Source organism: Meleagris gallopavo, chromosome 6, assembly GCF_905368555.1.
Source record: "Meleagris gallopavo chromosome 6, MGAL_WU_HG_1.1, whole genome shotgun sequence".
Lineage (NCBI taxonomy): Eukaryota > Metazoa > Chordata > Aves > Galliformes > Phasianidae > Meleagris > Meleagris gallopavo.
In genome coordinates this window covers 27,844,586-27,860,825 of record NC_139409.1, presented here as the reverse complement: position 1 = coordinate 27,860,825, position 16,240 = coordinate 27,844,586, and the positions used below count along the sequence as shown (strand labels likewise).

The following is a 16,240-nucleotide window of genomic DNA, read 5'->3' as shown; positions in this document are numbered from 1 at the left end:
GGCAACAGCAATGTGAAAGACAAGCCATGTTCCAAACAGCCATGCACAGCTGATGCAAATTTTTATGAGTATGGCATGCAGGCAGAAACACATAAGTAATGATGGTGCACATGTTGAAAAATAGTGTTTCTTAGCTGATAATGTTCTTTATCAAATAGTGTTATTGTACTCTTTGTATATATTATATTTTCCATGGAAGTAAGGAGGAGGCGTTACTTTTGGAGCAACCTTTGTACATATAAATGTAAAAAATTTAATTTTGACAAAACCCAAATGAAGAAAAAAAATTTCTTCCAAAATTTTCTGATTTACTCGGTGGTTGATCAATCTCTTGCTCTGAAACACTGAGAATGTTAAGAAATTCTAAATAGCCTGCCTGCATTGGTAATTTATTCCAGAAAGAACACAAACTATCTGTGCTACTGTCTTCTAGCCGAACTCTTCACTTCTGCTGTCTGCATGTAGACAGTCACTTGGTTCACACAAAATGTTTGTTCTCTCCTTTTCTAGAAATAGCAAAATGTTGACACTGGGACATAAGTTGTACTAATAAGAAGGAAGCTGGTTCTGTATGCTTTTGAAAAACCAAATTTGCTTTTTCTTCTCTTTGGGAATCTCCCTGAAAATTTGACTGAGTTCCAATTTCTTCCACAATTGGCCAATATATAATTCCAAAATTTCCCTTTCCATCTTTCCCCATTGAACAAGATTTTACTTCCTCTGACATGTCTGCAATCTTTCTGGAAATCTCTATATAGAGAACAATAAGCTCAGTATTTGGAAGTTGAAGACCCATAGCAGCTTTTCTTCTGCTAGCCTCCCATCCTCAGTTCTTTTTTTCTATTTAACATCAGTGTTCGTGTCAGTCTCTTTCTCTTCCTCTGTCTGCAGCTGACTTATTTACACGCATCCCACACATCCAGATCTCTATGTATTGTTTCCCTCTGTTCAGTCCTTAGTCTGCATCCCCTTTCCTTTGTCTCCCATTATCAAAATTCAGCTTCACACTGTGCTTATCTCATGCCCTGTTTACGCCTTCACACTGTGCCATGAAGTCATTACATACAGCTCATGAGGAATCCTTCCTGTACTTTTACTGAGCAATCAGGATGATCAGAAATCAGTACGAAGATGTTGGACTCAATCTTTTCCAAGTTCCATGTTTCTCTCATTCAACTATCTTTCTCCTTATTGCTCCTTCTGAGCAATTTTTTCGAGGTTCCCCTTTCAGTTATTCCCATTTCTAAGTCTTTTCATTACAAAGTCTTCAGTTATACTGCTGTGAAGGATTAGTGATTATTTCTGCTTATCTTAATATTATTGGCTCTGTTTAAACACTATTGCTCAATTTATTATATTTTGGCACAGGCAGTTGTATGCATGGGAAACTCTATTTATACAGAACTCAAGTGTTCAGCTCTCAGTTACAAGGCTGCATTCATCATTTATCCATCTCTGCATCCATTGAGACTCACTGTAGCAAAGTCTTTTAGCAACAGGAAGAAGACATTCTCCCTTTTTTATGAATGCCCCAAAAGTAATATCTGAATTAGTTATGTCACATAAACTTTGAAAAACTAAAATGGCTTGTTTTCTAGCAGTTACACCATCCACTAAAATGTCATATGAGAATATGTCAGTTCAACTCATGAAAACAGTATTTTTTTTTTAATGCTGTTTTTTAACTGTTATCCTTCATGGCCTTCCTTTATTCCTAGGCAGAACTTCTGGAATCTGCTTTCTGAGATTAGCAGTGCCCTCTCCCCCAATTAAAAAAAAAAATATATATAGTAATTAAAAAGGCACATGTACCAGCTTCCAGTTTATAAGAGTTCATTATTTGAAATCCCCTGAGCTCCTCCAATTAGAAAACGACTTTTTGACTTAATATCCTTCAATTGTTAAAAATTTGCGTCACTGAGAGATCACGGTGAAACGTAAAGGTCCCAGCACATGGGCACTTGATTGTGAGGGGATGTGATTGTTCCACATTTAGACTGGAAAGGGTTAGGAACTCTGCTTCCCAATGTGCTTAATGAATGAAAGGAAAATTGGACCCTTGAGCCAGAGGCAATGACCTAACTGAGTGAAAAATGTTTGCAGGTTAACAAGGGCAACTGTTCCTTGCTATAATTCCCACTGGAAGTGAATGACAAAAAAGGCCAATAAACCTCAGAATTTGGATTATTTATTAACCTGTTTTCTTCCTCAAAGAAAAGACATTACTGTAGATCTTAGAGGATAGAACTGATAAGTGTCCTTTAATAATGGGCAAATTAATGACCAATGTGCGTGTACGCTGCTTAAAAAGCATGTACACTGCTTAAAAAGACTAAGGTGTAATATTTGTATTGTGCTTTCTGTGATCAGTCATAATTTTAAAAAGGCAACTTCTCTGGTACTAAAACAAGCACAGGAGAAATAAAATTGTGATTGAATTACTCTAATTTAAGCCATATTAAAATAAAATGTAACTGGGATTGATATGTAAATACTGTTGACACTGAATGAGAGAAACATGTTTTATTTCTTCTCTTTAGAAGCATTGCTGCCTAAACATGCTGACACAGCAAATCTGTAGCTTTTGTATGAATACTCAGAAACTTGGGTGCAGTGGGACAGTCAAGCATCCTGATGCAGATTGTAGCCTTTCTGGTTGGAAGTCATGCAATTCACTTCTCATCCCAGAGGGAGACTTGGTTTCCAATCCTTTATCATAAAGTAATGGAAAGATTTCTCTTGTCTTCACTGAGTTCAGGTCTGGGTCCTAATACAGAGGCAATGGAAAAAAAATGCAGCATAAACAAAGAACAATGCAAAAGAAGTCTTAAGGCTAGTGATGACCACTAGAGCAGATGTCAAACTACCCTTACAAAAAAATCTAAGTGATTCCTTTTCAGGAAACAGCGTAGACGAGCCAGGAGAGACTTGAAAGGTATGATCTAAAGTTGAACTGTTTCAGTGGGCTTTGTGTTGTGTTAGTCCCTAACAGAATATACAAATAACGTATTGCTTCCTGTACTTGAAGTGCCAAAAATGAGACAGTTGCAAGCATTCTGCAAACCATATGTCTCAGTCAGTCTGAGGCTGCAGCAAAAGGAAGGAATATGCATTTGCATACTGCAATTGTCTCTGCAACTAAGATATGATAGCATGTGATTCATAAGTATATTTTCAGTAGTGGAAACTGGAAATTTCACATAAATATAACTCTCTGCTTTTCAAAATGCTTTACCTGGTTGTGTAACTGCAGATGAAAAAGTGAATACTGTATTTATCTCTTGCTTTCCTTTCTCAGAAACAGAACATCCTTCTTGCTCAGACCTGTTTCTGAAAATGCGTGATTACGTCTGTATGATCTTTTGCTGTGTGTTTACAAATCTCATTGACTTAAGATGTCTAGGCGTTTTACATTTGATTATTAATTCTTAGCTAAGGAAAGCATCTGAAAGAAGCAGAACTCTGTTTTCTATCCTAGTGATTTTTAAATAATGTAGGTGATGGTACTTCTGTGAGGCATAGCTTCAGTTGTGTTCTTATCTGCTTGCTTGTATGAATACAAAGAGAAAGCATATTTTAAGTATGAATTTTATTTCTATGAATGATGATTAATTTAAAATAGAATGTGTTTTAGCACAAACAGGGCTACAATTATTTAAATATTATTTGGCTTACTTTATTAGCCTTAATTTGATTCCTAATTTGAACATTCCTTTTATGCAGCAGCCATAGTTCAGAAACAAAATGTCCAGCTACATCTGCTAGTAGTAAGTATACTGGATTTTGTTTGTTTGGTACTATGTGGGTACTTCTCATCCCCCTTAACTAAACCACTAAGCACCTAAATTCTAAATGGCCTCTTACAAATAAAAAAAAAAAAGGCTGCACAATGTTTGTGATATACTTCAGGATTTGAAAATGGACAATTAAAACATTTGAAAATGATTTTATAAATAACAGCGCATGTAACAGAAGAGGCAAGCATCCACAGTACTAATAGGGAAGAAGCAGGGGAGTTGGATCTAGACAAAAATTCATGTGTGAGAGTTCAAGGTTAAGCGCGCCTGTAAGACTAAGCTTCAGACACACTCTGCAATCCCTACTAAATGTCTGATATGCTGAGAGATTATGTGTGGCTGAGCTGGGCCAGAATGACTGACAAGTCTATGCCTGATGTTGTCATGTTCTTGTAGACATCTGTTCATATTTGCAGGGTTCCATCTGTAGGAAATGAATTGTTTGTAAGAAATGATCATTTGTGCTGTAGTGTTCTTGCCACAGAGAAGGCAATAGTCACCAACAATCTTGGAAGACTGTTTATGAGTACTGTATAACTACAGTATGGAAATTGTTATTGTCTCTATTGCAGTCACTAGAAATGTCCTTTTATTCTTTAGGCAGGTGAAAATTGTGCTTTCACAACTGAGTTCAACACCTGAGCTATAGTGAGTCATTTCAGTAGTATAATAAGAGCTGCTGACTTAAGCACGCAGAGGCCAGCTTGAGCTATAAAGCAAGCATGTTTGAGAGCAGCTGGCAGTGCAGCTCATGGTGGTCCTCATTTCTCAGATTCAGACTTCAACATCATCCTTAGCACTACTGAACAAGTAGGGATTAAAGTTATTTCTCATAGCTTGAGGCCTGGTTCAACTCTAGGAATACCTTATCACCACACAGTTGTAGATCTATAGAGAGTGCCTTCTAATTTAGATAGCCTGAGTGGTGCAGTGGAGGAAATCTTGTTCTGGCCTCTCTTTATGCAGAGGTGCTGCTCCTCAATTGGTTACCTAAAGTATTTATCCAGTGAATGTGTATTAATGATAATGAAAAAAATATCAAATTAAAAAAAAAGAGAGAAACTAGTAGGTAACATTTAGATTAGTAGAAAAATGCTTCTTTGGGAAAGTAGCCAGATTACTAACTATAAAAGAAGAGAGAAGAAGTCTTTCGATACCATGAAAGATTCATGAGCGAATAGGAGGTCAGAACTATAGTGCCTTGTAATTCTGTTCAGTTTGAATTAAAGCTAGATATGAACTTCTGAACTTGATTTTCCACTACTTCCCTATTTTTGGATATTAGTCTAAAACTGTACATAATGAAATATATAACTTTCATTGTGAGTTATATGGGATATTTGTGATAGCTACATTGCTCAGAGATTTGAAAAGCTTGCTGCTCTCAATTATCATTCATAATTCTTTATAGATCTCTGTTTGTAATTTAGGTTCTTCTAAAACATATATGCGTTGTTTCAGGGTTTAAAAAATACCATTTTCTTTTTAAAATCCTTTAATCATGGATATACATTTTTCTCAAATTCTAAACAGAATAAAATTAAGCTGCAGTTAAGAAGTTAAATTACTTAATAAATTAAAGCTTTTGGACACTATTTAACTCAGTTTTTGCAGGCTGCTCTGCTACGACTTGACCTACTGCTTTTGAATGTTCTGCGTGATGAAAAAAAATGGGCACATTTTTAGTAAAATAATTTTTTATATTTTTTTTCCAACTAAAATGAAATCCTATTTTATTTACTGGGTACATTTTTCTTACAAATAGTATGTAAACTGAATAATACACAAAATTTCATTGACATAGGATTTCATAAAGCCTACTTACACACCAGTTATCTCATACACTATTTGTAAACTTAACAAATGGTACTATATTTGCTTGCATACATATGATCTCGTCACATAAATAAGTAAGGTTTGGTCTTGTCAGTTCTTGGATAGGAGGTCTCCAAGGAAAATCCAGATGGTGCAGGCATTGATAGTGATTCAGCAGGAAGGCGACCACCTACTGTGCTAGTACTCATTTTTCTTCTGGATTGAGAGCATTGTATTTGGAAGAATATTGCTGTGTTTTTCTTTCCATGAGATTAAAAATTAAGAACCTTACCAAGAGAAAGTATTTTAAAGCATCTTATTAGCAATCCAATCATCTTGCACAAAAGTACTAAAGAGTTTCAGATATTGTCAGCTGAAATCAGAAAACTAAATTCACTGAAAATTTCCTGTTTTGAAAATGTCTTTTCCTATTTCCTTTTTTCTTTACATGCCTAACTATCCCTTCTCCCCGTGAAATATTCACTGATAGTTAACAACGAAAAAAATTGTTGTTGTCATAAGTATTTCCTCAAAACTTTTGTAAAAAAGAATTCAGAGCTCAAAAACACATGGTTGCAACAGAAACTGGGAATGTGAGTGGTAATGGTGCCATTTTTTTATTTAGCATGAAAATAATGGTGATAGCACACTGATGTTGTTAATGAGTAGTGCTTGCACTAAGTCAGGGATTTTTGGCTTCTCATACTGCCCTGTCAGTAAGGAAACTGAGAATGCAGAAGAAGCTGGGAAGGGACAGAACCAAGACAGCTGACTCAAACTGGTCAAGAGGATATTTCCTACTGTGCGGCACAATGCTGAGCAATAAAAATTGGAAGCAAGGGCAAAGTAAAGGGGGAGAATCCCTTCCCTTGACTGGCTAGCTATACTTCTTTTGATGCAGCCCAGGATACTGTTGATTTTCTGGGTGCAAGAGCACATTGCTGGCTCATGTTGATCTTCCCATCAACAAACACACTAAGTCCTTCTCCCAGGGATGCTCTCAATCCATTTTCTGCCTAGCCTGCACTTAGCTTGGGATTGCCCCCACCCAGGTGCAGAGCCTTCCACTTGAGCTTGCTGTACTTCATAAATACAAAACAGTTCTTAATGTTAATAGATCTTTAAGAAAAATCACAAGCAAATTATATATTCTGAAGATGCAAGCAAGAAATCATGAAAAAGTATGGAATAACTGTAGAATATAGTAATGTAAAACTTTCTATGAGTATTGAGTTCCTGGTTATCGCAGTTTCTTATTTGACAGGAAATGAAACCCAAACAAAAATACTCCTTCGGCTGTTAATTCCTTCATTAACTCTCAGTATCTAGCCTGAAAAAGATCTCAATTTTCCAGTCCTGTTGCCAACTACATGGATGATAATCTAATACCATCTGACAGAGTTTCAGTTTGCTTCTGATTTTATGGCTTGCATTTTTAAGAGAAGTAGAAAGTCACATATAGTCGAGCAACTTAAGAGAATACTACAATGCTTTTGAAGTTTTCAAAATTTTGGTTATGTCATAACCTTGGCTGAGGATAATTTATGTTAATAGCTGCACATTTCAAAAATTTCCTTAGGTAACAGGGGAGGAGAGAAGGTCCTTTGATACTGCTGCATGGTTTTGTTATCTTGTTTTCAGAACTAAATGTTTAATATTCTTATCACTTTGTGTATTTTTTTTTTTTTGGAAAAAACTGTAACATTAAAAACTACGGACAGTTGGAATCATTAAAACAAATTAGCTTCGGAAAGCTTATTTTTTTTTATACAAATTTTTGAGGTGTGTTCATTTCTTAATTGCATAATTTCCTATGGAACATGCAGAGATAACCTGAACCTTCAGGCAACTTTAATTATGAAATTTGGCTTGCATGTTTATCTCCTATTTTAGCAGGGAAAAAAAAAGTCAATATTCAGACAGAACTTGTTAGAAGATTGAATTCGCGTACTGTAGCAAAGCAACAGTTCTCACTTGTTGCAGAGCCTGGAAGCTGTGCTGAGGGACTGCAGAAGATGGAAAAATGTATAGTATCTTCCTGATACCTGATATTATCTTCCTACTTCTGCATTGTTTGCATCTGTATTGTTTGTTTAGGGTGTCTGATGGCAGAGTCTGTGGCAAATGAATTTGCAGAAGTACTCAACACCCAAAATTGTAGCTAAACTGAATGGGGCTGTTATTTTAAACACAATAGAGTACCTGTTGAGGTAGAACTTTGAAAATCATGCCTACATGTGTGAATTGTGTCTGCCAGCTCTAGCTGATGCCTGTAACTCTGTTGATAGGACAAGAGGGAATGGTTTTAAGCTCAAGGAGGGAAGATTTAAATTGAATGTCAGGGGGAAGTTCTTTACAGAGAGAGTGGTGAGGTGCTGGAACTGGCCGCCCGGAGAAGCTGTGGGTATTCTGTCCTTGGAGGTGTTCAAGACCAGGTTGGGTGGGGCCCTGGACAACCTGGTCTAGTACAACATCTGGAGGTTGGCGGCCCTACCTGTGGCAGGGGGGTTGGAATTGGATGATCCTTTGGGTCCCTTCCAATCAAGCCGTTCTATGATTCTGTAGAAGAATATGAATGATGACTTCTTATTTTAAGAATAACGTCAATGAAATAGAGATGTTAAGTAAATACAGTGTGGAATCACCTAGTGAAAGAGATTGAATAGGATATTTCAGTGAAAAGTATTTTTGGTTGGTACAAAGCTTTATTTATATCTCTTAGAAGTTGAATGTAACTGAAGAAAACTTTGTTTCTTGTATAGTGCATGTTTTCCCTTTTACACTGCTAGTGTTTCATTTCATACTTATCATCAAACTTTGAGGGCACTGAAATACCATTGAAAGCTGTCTTCAACTGAAAAGTCCTTATTCCACAATCCTAATAAACTGGGAGTAAATATTTACAGTCTTCTAAAGTGGAATGTACTCTGCAGGTCTGTTATCTTAAGATATATGTAGGTCAAAGCCAAGCATTTTTCTGGAATGTTGAGTTTCTATTCAACATTTATTAAGGCTAGTGATTTAAATTTTTTTGAAATGAGACTGTCATTGCAGAGTCAGTACAGGGGCTGGCTTATTCAGAAAACAAATTGATGTACAAGGAAATCAGGATAGATTAAAATCTCATAGCAGGGTATAAGCAAAAATACTGTTGTTTGTATGGTTGTCTCCAGATTCCTTCTTCCTCACTTTGGGTTTCTTGGTGATATGCCATTATTACTCTTGCTAGAAAAAAGTCCACATGATGGTCAGAATTTTCAAAATTGTTTAAAGATTCTGAATGTGTCAGGAACAGACTGTTCAGCATGAAACACTTACAAAAGTTGCTTACAATCTATGAAATAGTATTCTTGTTTCTTCTGAGCCAGGACCACAAAGTTATTGGTCACCCTGGAACATATAGATCAGTTTCTTTCCTCGCTAGCAAAAAAGCAGTAATGCAACCAAACAAAAAAAACAAAGCTGAGTGAAATTGCTATTGCTTCTATAGCTTATCAAGTACATCAGAGATTTGCGTGTTTTCATTGCCTTCTGTTTCTTTCACAGTGATGCATGAGTGTGATCAAACAAGTTCTGTCCTCCTTTGGAATGAAGCCACAGTTTAAACTGTTAGTGTCAACTGAGTGAGATCAGGCTGAACTCTACCTCCAAGCCTAGCCCCCTTTTTCAACACAATGTTCCCTCCTGGACTCTGTGGTTTCCTTTTTGCAGAAAGCACCTCTCCATATTGCATTGCTTAGTTGCTTCTGAATTTGTATTCAATACGATGTGAGGTAGCGACTTCTCCGGCCCCCACTTCTCTTGTGGGTAATGCAATTTTATAACCATAAAAGGTAAACGATAGATTTCTGATTCTCCAAAAATAAGTGGAATATTTACAGAGCAAGATCTGGACATGATCTCTGCTTGAGTTTATTATTCTGCCTGTTGCTCCCTCATGATTCCCATGCCTCTAGACAGAGTCAATTTAATATCCATCCCCGATATACTACCATTTCCAAGCTTCCGGCAATCACCGTGATCTATCACAGTGATGTGCTGTGCAGGAAAATCGTTATGGATTTTTTGGTGGAGAAATATTAAGTTATTGGCATAAGTAGTTTGGAAGACAGAACAGATTTCTTACCCAGTGAGATATTATTGTGTTCCAGAGGCATCTGAAGGGAGTCAAATCTAGTCCACACATGTTCAATTTCACATGGTGTGTTGAGGCCAGAATTTGGGGCCAGCTGCTCCTAAGTCTTTGGCATGTGCTTTTCTTTAACTGCCTTGAGCATTTACTGTGTGTATATGCTTGCATGGTTGTGGCCTCAACTTCAGAGCCATGTATACAGTTCTTATACTCTTGGTACTCTCTTTAAAAAAAAGAAAAAAGATAAAAGAAAATACACATTTGGAGTTAAATCTAGAAAAGTAGCTTACTGTCTTTTGGCTTATTAAAATGCAGTAGTACCAGAAAATATAATGTGACAACAACTGCCTGACTTCTGTATCTATATGGGATTGACTATAATAGGGTTTTAAAATTTAGACAGTATAGGAAATGAAGCCTCCAAACTCACGTATTCTCATTGCATGTAAACTGGTACTTTTTTGTCACACATAAGAACAGACATTAAAAACAACTTTATAAAGTATTTATGAGGTTTTGATTTACCACAATTATTTTCTCTGGCTTTCAGAGTCTCTGAGTAGTATCTTACTGCTAGATCATATTTTCTGACAAGAGAACACCAGATACACTGTAATGATTTGGCATTCAGCCTTTTGGAATGAAGGCCAAAACTGGCTAAATAAATCATTTCCAATAGCAAGGAGCAATGATTGCACTGTAAACTCTGGATAAATCTGTGATATTAAAGAAAGCAACTGTTTTGCAATATATTGACTTGGGGGGAAAAAAAAAAAAAGAAAAAATTTCACTGGAAAGATGCCAATGTGGCATTGTGCTACCTGAGTCTTCTATACTGTTGCAATCAAACATTTAATAATGTGACAGAAAGGTTTTTTTTTTTTTTTCTTGATCATTATCCTCAAGGTTGAGTAAGAATCCCAGAAAGGAGCAGTATTTAATAGAAATGCTAACTTCATTAATGACATATAAAATATATTGGGATTCCTGGTAGGCAATTCTACGCATGGTTAAGAAAAGGCAGGTAGTCTGTGTACAGTTTGGGTTCATGGTACACAAGGCTTCTATCACAAGAGGCAAAACTCCAAGCTGCCTTGCATTCAGCAGGAGAAAGTGGACTGAAATATTCACTGATGGGCATTTATTGCTCACATGACAGCAGTTCTCAGAGACGGTGAAAGAGATCAGGGCTGTGGTGCTCAACACCCTCTGAGTGTATAATTTTGGACAGGAGAAACAACAGGGCCCCAGTGGTGCTCCTCAGGTCAGGGCTGGAGCAAAGGGGTAGGTGCCCTCTGTGACCCTCTGCTGTATCTCTTCTTGAGAAAATCCCCGTGTTTTGCTTTAAAAAGGGCCATGACCAGCTGAACAAATGCATGGCTATTTGGCATAGCGTGTCCATGCAGTTTAGGTTAATAGTTCAGTGACAGTGCAAAGCCTAAACCCGTGTTCTCCAGACAAGAGCCTCTACATCAAAAGAAATAATGATAATAATTATTTTTTACATAATAATCACATTCTAGTTAAAAATAATAAAAAAAAAAAAAAACAAAAAAATTCTGGGCAAATATTATCAGTCCAAATGGAGAGGGAAGGACAAAACAGGATGCAGAAATCCATGCTGCTCTGGAATGAAAGTTTTTGACAGCTGTTAAAGCAAGCACAGATTTTAACTCCTCAGGCTTTATTGCAACTTCTTTCACTACCCTTTTGACAGCCACAATTAAAATCAGAAGGAAATAACTCCTTGCCGGGGGGCTCTGTGTCCCTCCATCGCCGCCAGCCAGCGATGCATGGCTTGTGGTACCGCAGCTCTGGCCCGGCAGAGGGCAGAGTGCTCAGCCCGCTGGGACAGGTCCAGGCCCCGGCCAGTCGAGCTGGCCTCCTTGCGAGGGCAAGTCACCGTCCTGGGGAGCAGGCAGCGGTGGGGAATCTCAGTGGAGAGGGCTGCAGCCCGTTAAGGCAGGAGAGGAGCTGCGGAACGAATCCAGAGTGAAATCTTAGCGTCTTCGCAGCTGAAGGGTGCCTTATGCGGTGAAGTGTCTGGCTTCTGCTGGGGTCTGTGTCAGGACACTACAGACATCGTTTCACTTCAGGGACCTCATGGAAATCCTTATGATCATAGCTGTAACTTGGCTGCTTCCTGAGTTATTGCCTCAGGTTTCAACCCTCGTAGCCCATCTGAAGCGTAGTGGTGTCCCAGCATGATGCACTTAGCACATCTGATTGTTTAATTACTATTCTCCCTTCCACACATGTAGGATCACAGTTTCACCTGCTCATGTGGCACACACATGTGCTGTCTTGAACATCAGCGTTTGAGCAGCTTGGGATCACTCCCAGTCTGGTATCTTTTTCTCTTTCCTTCGTTCGTGTTCTCCATACAAACTGCGGTTCTGCGTGCTGCTTTGCATACCTAAATAGAAATGCAGTAACAAAATAATCATGCAAGTCGTGTAGTACTTCACCATATCTGTTAACTGTGCTGAAAGCAAAAAGTGTCTTCTCAATAAAAACTAGATTGAAAGATTCCTTCTGCAAGAAGTGAAAGTAAATACAGTTTTTGAAATCTGTTTTTAAAGCTTCTAATCGCCTAGGGCCATACAAACTTGACTTAAATACTATCTTGATGACTGTTGAATGAATTTATGACAGGTGTTGTTCAATAAAAGCAACAGCCAAGATATCTTCTCAGGACTATGCCTGAAAATACATTTTTTTTCCCCCTGAAAAGGTGCTTTTCACTTTTCTTACATAAAAAATACACCTCATTTCTTTATACTGTAGCAGTTTTAAAATGTATTCTGTGCTTAACTGTATTTTCAGTGTAAAAACGTTGATCTGAAGTATCCTCATGAAAGAAGCAGGGGCGGAAAGATGTGGGCGAAAGAAAGGTTAGTGAAAAGCTGCCTATAAACTTCTGTTCAGAAGATGAATGCAGATGAAGAGAAAAGGAAAATCTCTAGTGGGAAACACAGATACGCATCCAGGAATCAGGTACACACAGTGTGTATTAATTAGATTAATTTGTTCCTGATCTGAGTACTGAACAATACAGAGAGAGGAATCAGGAATATGCTTTTGGTTCCTGTTAAAGTTTACTTCCATTGTTTGGGGACCTCATGAAATGTTTTCATAATAGAGGCTGATTTCCTCCACCAGCCTTGTCCTCTGTCAGGCTGGCAGTATTGGCAAAGCATGAATATTTCTTGCTTTTTGGTAGCAAGATTTGGCATTTGTGTTTGATGCTGTGGCTGTGGGTTCATGTTACAATTCAGAGATTTGAGGTGAGGAGGCCAGAGGGGAGCTTAGCCTCTTTCCTATCAGATATTAACGGAGTTTGCAATGAATGCACAAAACTCCACCTTAACAGAGGTAGAGTGGTTCAGTAAACTGACAGATGTGTTGGAATTTTGCGTTCTTCACAGACTCTGCTATTGCTGTCCTGTTGAATGACCTTTTCAGGTTAAAACCTCACTTTCTTCATCTGTAAATTGGGCACATTAAAGTTTTTTGGTTTCTCAAGAGAAAACTGATTCTGATGTATAATAACTGAGTATTATTTATTTTTGTCTGAAACGTTTAAGAAAAAGGGGCAAATTTCTTGTAGTCTCTTTGTCTCTCTCATCACCTTTGCAATGCTTCAGTACTGCCAGGATGATGTTGGTGTACTTTTTATAATTTCTCTCTCTTTTTTTTTTTTTTTTCCCAACCATTTCAGTATAAATGAGTATTCAGGTCCTTTCAGGCCAACACTTCTCTTGAAGAGGTTAAACATATATGTGTAGTGACATTTTTGTCATGGAAGTCAAGAAATTGATCGTGGACTGCAAGAGTTAGAAGTAGGGAGTAGGTAAGTCACTGCTTGGAGACTTTTGGATATGCAGGAGGAGCTGTTTGAAAAGCATGCCAAAGCTTTAGTATGCAACATTATGCAGAAAAACAGACCTTAAGCTTCGTAGATTGTTCTCTATTTTTTTATTAATGTTTCATTATATGCATATTTATTTCAATATATTCATTTCAAATACATTACTTTGTTAAAGATTTTCAAATGATAGCATGGGATGAACATCACAAACATCCAGACACTGATTGTGCTGACTGGATATTTTTCATGTTATAATAAGCAGTGAATTGGTTAACAGTGTTGGTACTTAAGTGTGCATGTTTATGCTTCAAGGCTGACACTCCAGTAAGATGAATGGGGGAAGTTAACTGTGCTTGATGCTATTGTTTTAGCTGGTAAGGATGAGGGCTCAACAAGATGAAAGTATGTTGGTTTACATTGTCAAGGCTATCTTCACAACCAGAAGCTAGAAACTTCCTTTAATATGAAAAAACAAACACATAAATTCTGGGAAATAGAATAAAACCCTCCATTAATCTGAATGAAAGCCTTAAATCATTCAGATTCATAGATTTGCTACCTATGGTTATTTTTTTCTTCTGTGTTTGGACTGAAGTGTTTGTCATGATCAGGCAGCATCATTGCTTGCATTCATTGATGTGGTAAGAAATGACAGTAATAAAGATAGACATGGCGGGCCTCTATTTTCTTTGAAATGTAGCTTTTGGGATATGTTAAGCAGAAAAAAATGTTAATAGAATATAACTCTGTTCTACTGAAATCAGTTTAGAAAAAGAAATAAGGTCCTTGGCTCCCTTTGTCTTGTTGAATAACGTAGGATACCTCATTTGATCTAACTTTACATCAGCTTCCCAACTGAGAAGCAGGAATGAATGAGTAATGCATGCTAAACACGTTGGGAAATGCAGATGAAAAATTATTATGTAATCCCTAAGCACCACATTCTGTGACCTTTATTCATATTGAAATAATGAGGAGTATTTACAGTGTAACTTACTGTTCACCATCGGTAAGGATGACAGAATCCAGGCTGGTTTTGTCTTGGCCCAAAGAACACTTCTGAACTACTGTTTTTTTTAGGGTTTACAGTTCCATTTTCAGAGGATTAAAGAGATCTAAAAATGAATTAAATTGTAGGATAGTGAATGATGCTATATGTTTGAAGATATCCACATTCCAACTTAATTGTTGAATATGTCTTGACATACCAGTATCTCATCTGTAATATTACTGCTGGGATTTTCAGAAAAATAGCATGTAATGTCAGCTCTGTGCTTAAACCGTAGCCAACAAACCCTGGGGAGCTATCAAGTTATCAGTCTTTAGTACTAAAAACATAACACTGGTTTAAGTATAGCTACTCAAAATGGGTCAAGTTACAGCTGGGTTATTTTTTAGTGAACTAAAATTAATAGGGTATTTTCAGCTAAATAGGCAAATTCATAAATGAGATATTATTAACCAAGTTCCTGATTATATAAGCTTATTTAAACACAGTGAAAGGTGTACACACATGTAAGAACACCTGTGAACTCTGATGTTCCTGATTTTTTGTTGCATAAAACTTCAAATTGGAATGGAAATGCCAACTCCTCACCATTCAAAATCTGCATCAGATGCTAAAATTTAAAATGTTTGGGTTTGGAGTTTGAACTTTGTGTTCTTTAAAAGTAGATGTACTCTGATTTGAGCTGAGATCTGTAGTAATTGGTAGAAAAAAAGACAAAATCTGTCTTGTCAAAATTGAAGTGGTTGTATGCCAGATATGTGTTTGCTATCTAAAGGAAAAAACAAACAAGAGCTCTTGACATAGGAGCTAAATCTGAGCAAGTCACTTTTGAAGCTGTGATAACGAGAAACATATTTGGTGGCCTGTATGAAATGGCTAGTGTTTGTCCTATGTACACTTTAATTAAATATATAAAGACAATGTTGCTTGTCAGATCAGCTAACATAAACTGAGAATCTGAGGACTGATGACAGGCAATATTTCACATTTACATTCACCATTTTTCTATGATTCTGTAAAAGTTATGTCTATTTTCTCTCCAATTTCACTGGTGAATCTCCAAGAGACAGTGTGGGTTTGGCCCCAAGTGATTCTATTTTTTTTCAAAGCACATAAATTATTTCTGGGCTATTAATTGGAAAAAGGGAAAATCTAATGCCAGTTTACTCTTGATTTTGGAAGGAATAAGTAATGCTCTTCAGCATACTCAGTGAGGCTGTCACATGCCTAGCTGCATGAGCTTTTTAACACAACACAGTCAAATTTAAGATCCAGACAACAAGGCCTAAGCTTGCTTTCTGTGACACTCAATGAAAAGTCAAATAATCCACAGATTCATAAATTAACTACAGTGCTACTAATACAGCCTTTGAAAATTCTGTAGAATATATTAATACAGGTGTTTTTTTTGTTGTTGTTTTGTTTTTTTGTAATGTTTTGAACTCTTCCTACATAAGGAAAGGAAATAAAAAATCCTTGGTATGATTGGCTTTATGCATGTGTATGCAATATTAACAGTTATTCTCACTTAACTGATGGGAAATTGAGGCATAGAGCGACTGAATGACTTCTTCAAGGTCACGAAGAACATCAATCAGAGCAGGGTAAAGGATCTT

The 16,240-nt window shown here is 37.0% G+C and overlaps 1 long non-coding RNA gene across 1 annotated transcript in view; it reads left to right on the top strand.

The window, feature by feature from the left end:
* The window catches only part of LOC104911473 (uncharacterized), a 139,166-nt gene extending 126,315 nt beyond the window's left edge, over positions 1-12,851 (top strand). Inside the window, exon 4 of the long non-coding RNA XR_004160123.2 lies at positions 12,571-12,851. This is a non-coding gene — a long non-coding RNA (uncharacterized LOC104911473). The remainder of the gene's footprint in view (positions 1-12,570) is intronic.
* Positions 12,852-16,240: the final 3,389 nt, after the last annotated feature.